The 9,865-nt window shown below is 48.3% G+C and overlaps 1 protein-coding gene across 2 annotated transcripts in view; it reads right to left on the reverse strand.

Annotated features, from left to right (window-relative positions):
- TBL1X (transducin beta like 1 X-linked) overlaps positions 1–8,751 on the reverse strand; it is a 196,237-nt gene extending 187,486 nt beyond the window's left edge. For both annotated transcript variants that reach the window (XM_027639213.1, XM_027639204.1), the window contains exon 1: positions 8,322–8,751. The gene's annotated coding sequence lies outside the window, so the exon portion shown is untranslated. The remainder of the gene's footprint in view (positions 1–8,321) is intronic.
- Positions 8,752–9,865: the final 1,114 nt, after the last annotated feature.

Below are 9,865 nucleotides of genomic sequence, written 5' to 3' on the forward strand. Positions count from 1 at the left end.
AGACACGATGGTGGCCTCCCAGAAAAGCTGGTTTCATTCATCAGCAGTGAGGTGAATCATTACATTAATGCTTTAGCAAATTTGAGCTGTATGTGACAAATAAGTTCTTTACTTCCACTCTGATATTGTGTTTAGGGCCACCTTTACAGCTTCCCTTATGTTTTTTTTCCCAAGCACATAAAATCCTGTGAGAATACAACTGTATTTTTATTATACACTGTCATGCACTAATTTTACACTAACTGGTTTGTTTAAATTAAGAAGTTATGTAAGATATCTATTGATACAAGCAGAAGTATCAGAGTTGAGAGTGTTCGGGTTTTTTAATACAAAACCAGATTCCTCCAAATACAAACAAGCATTGTTATTGAGTTACAACACCACCAACCCAAACAAACCCAGTAACAGTCAAAATGAAAATAAAGAAACCTTGAATAGTTTTCACAGAATGACATAAAATCTGTCTTGTGAACACCATGTAAAGTTACTAAAAATGTTCTTGCTTCTCTTCCTTACTTTCATTTTTGAGAACTGATATAGGAAGGAAGATGTTTTCCTCATTAGAATAATCCTCAGGCCTACCTTTTATCTGTACCTTCCTCAGATCATAGTATTTTAGTTTAAAAGTCAAAAATTGAAAATGTAAACTTTATTAACTACATAAAACTACAGAAGCTCTTACATCAAAAAAGGACTAAACTAAAGCCAAAAAGAAAAAAAAAACCAAACAGCAAAGTTCAGCTACAATTATGAGTTGAATCCATATAATGAGAGTTGAATCCATATAATTAGCAGCATTATCAATACCTTCTGAGAAATTTAGAAAATATTTGGTGTGTTTCAGTCAATTCTGTAACCAAATTCCTAGAGGTCCACATGTGAGCATGTAAACAGGAATGAAAAGAGTTAAGTTTGTTTTGTGACTGTAAAAAGCAACAGACAGATATCCTTGGAAACTAACCCCCACAACATGAATGGGCACTGTTTGTGCTTGGATTCCCTGTCCTAACCCGTCAGCAAAACTCAACCCTATCTGTGGACAACATTCCAGTGGAGAGTAATTTTCCCTCAGTCTCTCTATCAAGATCAGGGTTTAAATTTTACTTCTAGGAGCAACCAAAAAAAAAAGATATCATAATTTTGAAGTTTGAATGCATTTCTCAGCCATATACAGTAGCCCAGCTGTCACCTCCTGGGTTCATCATGCTCAGTCAGATGTACAAGCACAGTATGCACTTCTGACCTTGCCACATTTCAACAAGTACATAATGCACCTGTCTTCTCCCAAAACCTGACATCCAGCCTGGCCCAGTCCTACAGTCATTTCACTGGGTTTGCACCACCCCAGGTGCTGCTGACTGGAGCTTGAAACCTGAGCACATCCTAGTTTGGGGTGTGAGAGCCTAGCCACCGCACTCCAGCACCACTCTCCAACCTCAGGGAGACTCCTTTTTTCTCCAAAACTAATTTTTGGACTACCCTTAAGGCAATCCGTGTACGTATACCTACGTGCACATGCACACAATCACATACAGCAATTAGTGTAGTTCATTTTAAACAATTAATACTTGCAAAACTGCTTCTTATTCTACAATCCCAGCTGAGACTATGTGCTAACACAAGTCTTGATACTAATAGGTCTCTGGACACACACATATCCTCTGCCAGTAGCAACCAGACTAAACCCACTGGTACAGTGAACAAGCTACTTGTAGTTGCTAAACGACACTGAAACTATCGCGTAGTTATCACAATTCCTAATTCTGTTACCGACATGCATGGATTTGCAAAAAAAAAAAAAAAAAAAATCCATATTTTTACTTCACTTTATAAAAATATCATGTATTCATTAACTGGGCCCTGTGAAGGTCAATTCTTTTGGAAGAACATCTTTCTGATTATTTTGCTGTAGGCTACAGGGTGGTGTTCAAATTGACACACTCATCACTGGACACTTCTAAGCATGAAACGTAACAGCTGTATACATGTTACTTATAACACTGAAACAGCTCCCTTTCAGCAGTACCTCTATAACATGATTATTCTGTTCAGAAATAGAAATCATAAATAGTTGGCTTCACTCTTGAATAAGAGAATATTCTGCAGAGTCTCCATTCAATGGCAGAGGGTTAATGAAGAGCTGATAGTGTTACACAGCTAACTGTAGCAGAAGGCAAAGTTGTACATCCAGTGCAGTTTACTGCCGTCAAAAAGGAGCACAACAAATATATTATTCTGCAGAATGACAAAGGGAATCTATCCACCAAAGTAAAATCCTCTTTGTTTTCTTGACAATAATGACAAAGGAATATTTTACAAGTATTTTTAATGCCTAAGGGAAAAAATGTTGGTTTTTTTGCTCTATCAATAACTTCTTGCAGCTATGGGAAAGTTCTGTTTTGAGAGGAAAAAAAATCATATTTGATGTTACCACACCTTTTCATCTAATAAAATTATGATTTTTTATAACAAAACGCATCCTAAAGCCACTACATAGTAGTAAGTACAGTCAAACTGTAACTAAGAATTAGCAGCTTAAATGAAATTTAGGTCAGTAAATGCAATCTCATTTTGAATGGCATTGGAGTGATGTACAGAGCGACCACTACATACTAATGGAGAACAATGCTCTTTAAATGCCTTGTTCCACCTTTCAAAAGCAAAGGGTCAATAAAATTTACCATTTAATTGGACAAAAGTATTTTGATGAGTATATATATACACAGTTATTAGACATTATAAGTCTACTTGTCTGCTCAGAAATAGGCCACAAGTCATATCATTGAAGCATCAAGGCACTGTTTTGTCCATGTGTTCAGTGTGCTGTGTTAACTTCTCACAGCAAATGAGTAACATTCAACACCCAAGCCAAACTGTAGTTATGCAATGCACTTCGCTAAAATATTAAAATAGTACTGTAGTATGAAGAAACAGTTATCATCATGATTTTGAACTTCATGAATACCACAGGGTTCTTCGCATAAATTTCTGTTGTAACTTCACATAAATTATCACTCGTTACATAGACTCCAGTTTAAATAGGTCAAGCAGACACATATTAACTGTCCATACTACAGAGAAAGTCAAGAAATGGGGTTAAACATCGTGATGCCCCTTTTTTTGCATCGAGTCAACAGGATTATAAAGATGGAAGGCATATCATCAAATGTTCCTAAGCCCAAGCCTCTTTTCCTGATGCAATCATGCTCATAACCCAAAGTAAAGAAAGGGACTAAGAGCTGGGATCCAAACAGAAGATATCAAAGGCAATATATTCTTCTCTTGTCAAACAACAAATAAAGAAATACGATACCTGTTGCTACAGTCCAGTATTTTTAGTATCTCTTAAAGTAAATACAAATATGCACAGGAAAAGCAGTGCAAGAAAAGTAGCACAAAAGGCCTGTGCAGCTCCACCTTCAAGAACAGTCACATACCCACTATGGAGTTAAACTTGCTTTCGATTAAGCTAACAAAAGCAATTTTATACTTCTATGGAATCACTAAACATTAGTAATTATAATTTATAAATCTCCATCTAGGACAAAATCTCTACACAAGAAGAAAACTGGTAAGAAACTATGACCTTTTCTTACTGAACACCCTTCTTCAATTGCTCCTAGCTTTTACACAGCCCTAGCTTTGGGAGGCTTCTTGTCATTGTAAAACCAAATACTGTTAGTCATCCTTAAATGAAATTCCATTATAATAATGACCAGAAAGCAACAACAACAACAAAACACTAACAACAACAAAAAACAACAACAAAAAAGAAAGCCTTTAAAATATTCTCTTGTCTACCAAAGAAAAGAAAAATAACCTAAACACCATTTTTCACCTTTGGATGTTTGTTTCAGTATCATCAAAATGCCAAGATTTTGTCCTGACAGGAAGGCTGCTATTCCTACATAGAGCTGTAGTCCCAATGTTTTTGTTTAATTTCAACCAACTTGTCCAAGTAGGCCATTTGGTAGAAACCTATAAATGGTACCCAGGGGGTATGGGTTCTTGCTGTAAAGAGGTCAGCTATTTCCTCCTAACTAAAAATAGGCAAGATGAGGGAGGGGAAGAGGGAGTGGAGTTTTAATTTAGCAGACGAAAAAAGAGTTTACAAAATTACTTCCATCTTGCCTCATAATGAATATTATGAAAAAAGAAGCTGTCCCAAGAGTTACAAAACCTGCATCATTTTATAGGCAGGCTGGCGTACATAACCTAAAATACCAGGAATTAAAAGAGCAATAGTAAAGAGAATCCAGGATATGCATCGCATGTTATGATGCCCACTCCTCTTCACACAGAGCAGACAGATTTACCAGTGACAGTGCTGCCAAGTGTTAACAACTCTCCTCTCTCCTACCAGCTGAGATCACACCGTGGCCATGGCTGTGCAGATAAGGCACTACAATCGGCTGCTGTTCCCCTGAGTCAGTTTTTTCCATCATTTACCCTCCTGGTTTTTTGTCTCCCTCACTTACTCGCATTACAACCTGTTTAGGGTGAGAACCATTGTCTACAATATTCCCAAAATGGCCCTGATTTGAATGGGGGCCCCTTGGCACTACTAAAACATAAACAACATCGGTTTTATACAGCATAAATTCTAACACTGAACTCTTTACAGCAGCAAACAGCAAGAGCTAACAGCACCAAAGCACATTTGCACTATTTGTGGCAAAGGCCAGGCTAAACCCTGGGATGGGTTTTCCAGCCTCATCCCCACAATGAACCGAATTCATTGAACGTGTCGCTCAATCCTAAGTGTGTTGCACCGCTGACTTATCTCGGACACTGAGAAACAAGATCCCATCTGCACTGAGGGATGTTCTCCTCTACTCCTTCCAAGTTCAGGGATGACAAGCCTTTAACAGCTGCTGCTGACAGAGGAGAAGCCTCTGTTCAGGAAGTTCTCCCAGGAGACATAGCACATTAGACTTATCAAGTGGACAAAAGGTCTACTTCTGGCCCCCGTCATCACAAAAATGGGAAAAGCCCATCTGTAAATCAATGACAGTACCAAACCAACATGAAGTTGAGTCCAGGGAGGTTTAGGATGGATATCAAGCAAAGGTTTTTCACCCAGAGGGTGGCTGAGCACTGGTACATGCTCCCCAGGAAGTGGTCACAGCACCAAAGCTGATAAAGCTCAAGAAGTGTTTGGACAACTCTCTCAGGCAGGTGGTGTGACTCTTGGGGTGGTCCCACGCAGGGCCAGGAGTTGGACGCCATGATCCTTGTGGGTCTCTTCCAACTCAGCACATTCTATGATTCTATGAAAACTGGGCAAACTGGTAGAGCAGAAGCCTGGCAATTCCAGGTGCAGACAAGTTCCCCTTCCTTATCAAGGATTTAATCTATTTTTGCTCCTTCAATACTCTTTTTGTGGAGAATACTTGAAATCGGCTGAAAAGAAAAACCATAGCATAACTCTCAGCAGTGGCATAGCAAAGGACACTGGAGCTACACAATCGGGTGGGGGAAGGGCAGAGGATGTATTCAGACGACAACTTATCTGCAGAGATAAGTTTTTTACGTCCTAGGAGACCTGGACAGTTGTGCAGTTGCCAGTGTTTACACGTATGCATAATTTTTGCTTCTGAAACACACTTTTTCATCTTTTGAGAGAAAAAAACAACCTCAGAATCATAGAATATCCTGAGTTGGAAGGGTCCCACAAGGATCACTGAGTCCAACTCCCGGCCCTGCACAGGTCAGCCCCAAAAATTGCACCATGTGCCTGAGAGCGTTGTCCAAATGCTTCTTGAGCACTGTCAGCCTTGGTGCTGTGACCACGTCCCTCGGGAGCCTATTCCAGTGCCCAGTCACCTTCTGGGTGAAGAACCTTTTCCTAACATTCAACCTAAATCCACCCTGCCACAGCCTCATGCCATTTCCCCAGGTCCTGTCACTGGTCACCACAAAGAAGAGATCAGTGCCTGCTCCTCCGCTTCCCCTCAAGAGGAAGCTGTAGGCTGCAATGAGGTCTCCCCTCAGTCTCCTCTAATCTGAACACGCCAAGTGATCTCAGCTGCTCCTCGTACAGCCTCCCCTCTACACTCTTCACCTTTTAGATGCTCTCTAGTAACCTTAGATCCTTCTTATACTGTGGCACCCAAAACTGCACACAATATTCAAGATGAGACCGCATCAGTGCAGAGCAGAACAGGACAATCACCTCCCTCAACCGGCTGGTGATGTTTTGCTTGATGCACCCCAGGTCATGTCTGGTCCTCTTGGCTGCCAAGGCACTGCTGATTCATATTCAGCTTGCTGTCAACCAGGACCCCCAGGTCCCTTCCCGCAGCACTGCTCTCCAGCATCTTGTTCCTCAGCCTGTCTGTACATTGAGGGTTGCCCTATCCTAGACTGTTGCATAGCTCACTGAAGGTGTTAAAAACTGAAACGACTACAGTAGCTTTGCTCAAATCTCCACTGTTTTTGCCATTATTACATGTAGCCCAAGAGAGGTTTAACGCATTTTAAATGTGATACCATCCTCCCCCTCTTGCTTTCCCTTTTCCTCCCACCCCCTCTACAAATCTTCTGTGGAAAAGCTTCCCTGTTTTACTATTGCTGTCTTTGAGATGTTGCAATTATTATCTGTAATTGTTTAAGAAAAAAAACCAACGCCAAAACACACAATAGGACAAATTCTGTTCTCTTGCCAACAACATCTGCTATCATGGAATAAATATATTTAGTTCAAAACCTGCCCCGTGTCTCTGTACATGACAGAACACTGACTGCAGGACAGGGAGAGGCCTAAGCCCAGCATGTGCAGTCATATGGTAAGCAAAGTATATGACGTTAAACCTTATATATGCCACAGGAACAGTCTTAGTTAAAGGACTGCTAATAAATCGAATAAGGAAGAAAGATATGATGTTATATTTACCACGACTAAAGCCCTTGTATTTATTGCCTACAACCAGATCCCCCCTGGTACAATAAATTTATTTTCATACTATTAGCCTAAAACATCAGTCTTGAAATTTTAATTTTACACTCTATTATATTTGAAAACATCACTCTTTTCAAAGGAATATTTTAGGTTTCTGCAGTATTCTCTTTTTTTGGGGGGGAGGCGGTGATGAGCGCCGCCGAACATCCCGCCTCCCCTCCCCCACCGCACACATCCACATCCACACTCCAAGGCTCGTTTGTCAGGAAAAGAGAAACGCCGTACGAATCCTCGTGGAGAACAGGGAGAAGCATGTTAAGGCAACACATAAAGGGAAGCCTTTATTCCGTGTAAACGCCGACTTTGAGAAATTAATATACAAGCCGAACTTTTAGGGTGTGGCTTGGTGTTTTCCCCCCTTGTTGCGCTGTGCAGGATGCCTGCCCGAGAGCCCAACAACATATCATTAAATAGGTCAAGGGTCACTCGCTTTACATCACACCACACCAATATTCAGCCGCGCACCGAACCCATCTATCAGCCCCACCGCCGAGATTGAACCCGCACGAAAAAAGGGGACCCGGCTCAGCCCGGTGACAGAAGCCGGGGGCAGGGTGCCCACGGGCCCCGCCGCTCCGGGGCTGGGCACGCCGGCCCGGGACGTGCAACAGGTCGCAGCCCCGCAGCCCCCGAGGGGCTCCCCCGCACCCCCTGCCCCGCCGGCGGCCGCGGGCTGGGAGCGGGGCCGGCAGAGCCCGCGTCTCCAGGGGGTGGGAATGGGGGCTGGGGGGCGAGAAGGGGGAACTTGTTTACCTACTTGGAAGTAAACTTCGATGTAGGGGAGCGACCGGCCCCTCCGCCCGCTGCTGATTCAAGCCCTGGCGATGAATGGGATCCCCTCCCCCACCCAGGCTCTGCAAACTCCACACTGGAGCGTGAATACCTCGCATTCCCCCCAGCCCCCCTCCCCCGAGCATTTATTTTTTTTAATTAAAAAAACCACAGTACTACCTCAGAAGTAGGGAGAAACTGCCCCACCCCCTCCCCCCCCACGCCCTGGGGTCGCTCTGCCCGGGGGCAGATGCAAAACAGCCGCCACAGGCACGGCAGTCCCACGCACACACATCGCCTCGGCCCAAAGAAAACACCCCTAAAATGCTCGAACAGACCCCAAAACCTCCGGGTTCAAAAAAACTTCGTCATAACAAGCAGTGGCTGAGCGACCCCCTCCCCCCCGGGCGGGTCAGGCTGCAGAGGGGGTGCGGGGGGCAGCGGGGCCCGGACTGGGCTGGGCTCGGGGGGCTGCACTGGGGAAGCATTGGCGTGAGGAAAGAGGATGGGGGGGAGAAAAAAGGGAGGGGGGGGAGAAAAAAAAACACAACAGGGTCCCCGGGATGAATAATCCGCCTCGGGAACTCACCTCGCAGCGCAGCGGGCGTTAAAGGCACAGCTCCCGCTCCCGCGGGCGGGGAGAGCCCCAACTTCTGCGGGGGGCGGCGGCGCTGCTGCTGGCGGAGACTTTTCCTCACTTGCCGCGCATGGTGCAACTCCTCTTCCCCCGGGGTCCCGGCCAGCCTGCCAGGAGGCTGCGAATCCCCCCTCGCCACCGCCGCCGCCGCACACGCCTCCTCCCCCCCCCCCCCCCCCCGCGCACAGGCGGCACAAGGAGGACCCGCGGAGGGGGGGGGGGGGGAAAAGGAAAGTTTTGGGGGGGGAATGGCGGGGGGGGGGGGGGGGGGGGTTGGCGGGGTCGGTGCGGGCGCGCGGCGGCGGCAGGAGCAGCGCCGAGGGGGAGCCACAGCCGCGCCCGGGGCCGCCGCCACCGGGCGGGAGCGAGGGAGGTGACGGCGGGGGAGGGGGCGCACCGGGAGGGCTCCGAGGGCCGGGGTGGGTGGGGGGCGAACCAGCCGCGCCCTCCCCCACCCGGGTCGGTCCCGCACGCCGGGACGCGCGGCTCGAGGAGGCGCCGCTGCCAACGCCCCCGGGGGTGCCCCGGGGTGGCCGCCGAGCCCTCGCCCCCGCTCTGCCTGCGGTTGTGTTGTGCTTCGACACCCCCCGCAACTGAAACAACTGTGACACACCACGCACACACGGAGGGCAACCCTGCCCTCCCCTCCCCCGCCGGTGCCGGCCCGGCGCGGGGGCACACGCGGTGCCACACGCGGTGCCCTCTCGCCCCCGCGCACGTTCGGCCCCCGCGGGACCCGCTCGGGCCGCGGGGGCGGTTGAGGCCGGTGGGGCGGCGCTGCCCGCAGGTCACCGCGGGGCGCGCTCCGGCCCTGGGACGCGGCGGCTCGTCACGGGTGCGGTGCCCGGCGGGGAGGAACGGGCAGCGCCGCGGGAGCGCTCCCCGCACCGCACAGCGATGCTCCCCGGTGCCCTGTCCCGGGCAGCGCCCCGGGGGCGGGCGGGCTGTGAATCAGCACAAACGGGCTTTACTGCTTTACCGCCGGAGCGCAACACCCGCGGGGCACCAACGCTGCGGCTCTTCAGCCTCCAGCGCGCCCGCCTCCCACGCGTGTCCCCGTGTCCCGTCCGTGTCCCCCCCCACCGCCCCCGGGCGGATGATGCAACGCGGTTCCATGTGCTTCCCCTCCCCCGCCCGGCTCCCGGTTTTTTTCCGCCTGGCGGGTCACCCGGCGGCTGATTGATTCTCCTTTCGCGCTGCCCGGTCACTCGGCGCTGGAAAGTAAATAACAAGTTGACATCATTACCGAGCTCCGCAGGGCCCCGCCGCTACCGCACCGCCGCGAGTAGCTGCGCACGCCAAACCGCGCCGCGCCCAGCCCCCCGCACACCGCGCGGCCGGGCCGCTGCTCCCCCCTTGCCCCCGCCCCGGGGGGGACCGCACCCCCGACACGCCCGAGAGGGGCCCGGCCGGGGCAGGGGCCGCCCGGCTGGTTTTGGCGGTCTTCTCCTTCCCCGCTGGAAAGTAAATAACAAGTTGGCGTCATTATCGGGCTC

The sequence above is a fragment of the Corapipo altera genome, unplaced genomic scaffold (genome assembly GCF_003945725.1).
Source record: "Corapipo altera isolate COAL_440 unplaced genomic scaffold, ASM394572v1 0, whole genome shotgun sequence".
Lineage (NCBI taxonomy): Eukaryota > Metazoa > Chordata > Aves > Passeriformes > Pipridae > Corapipo > Corapipo altera.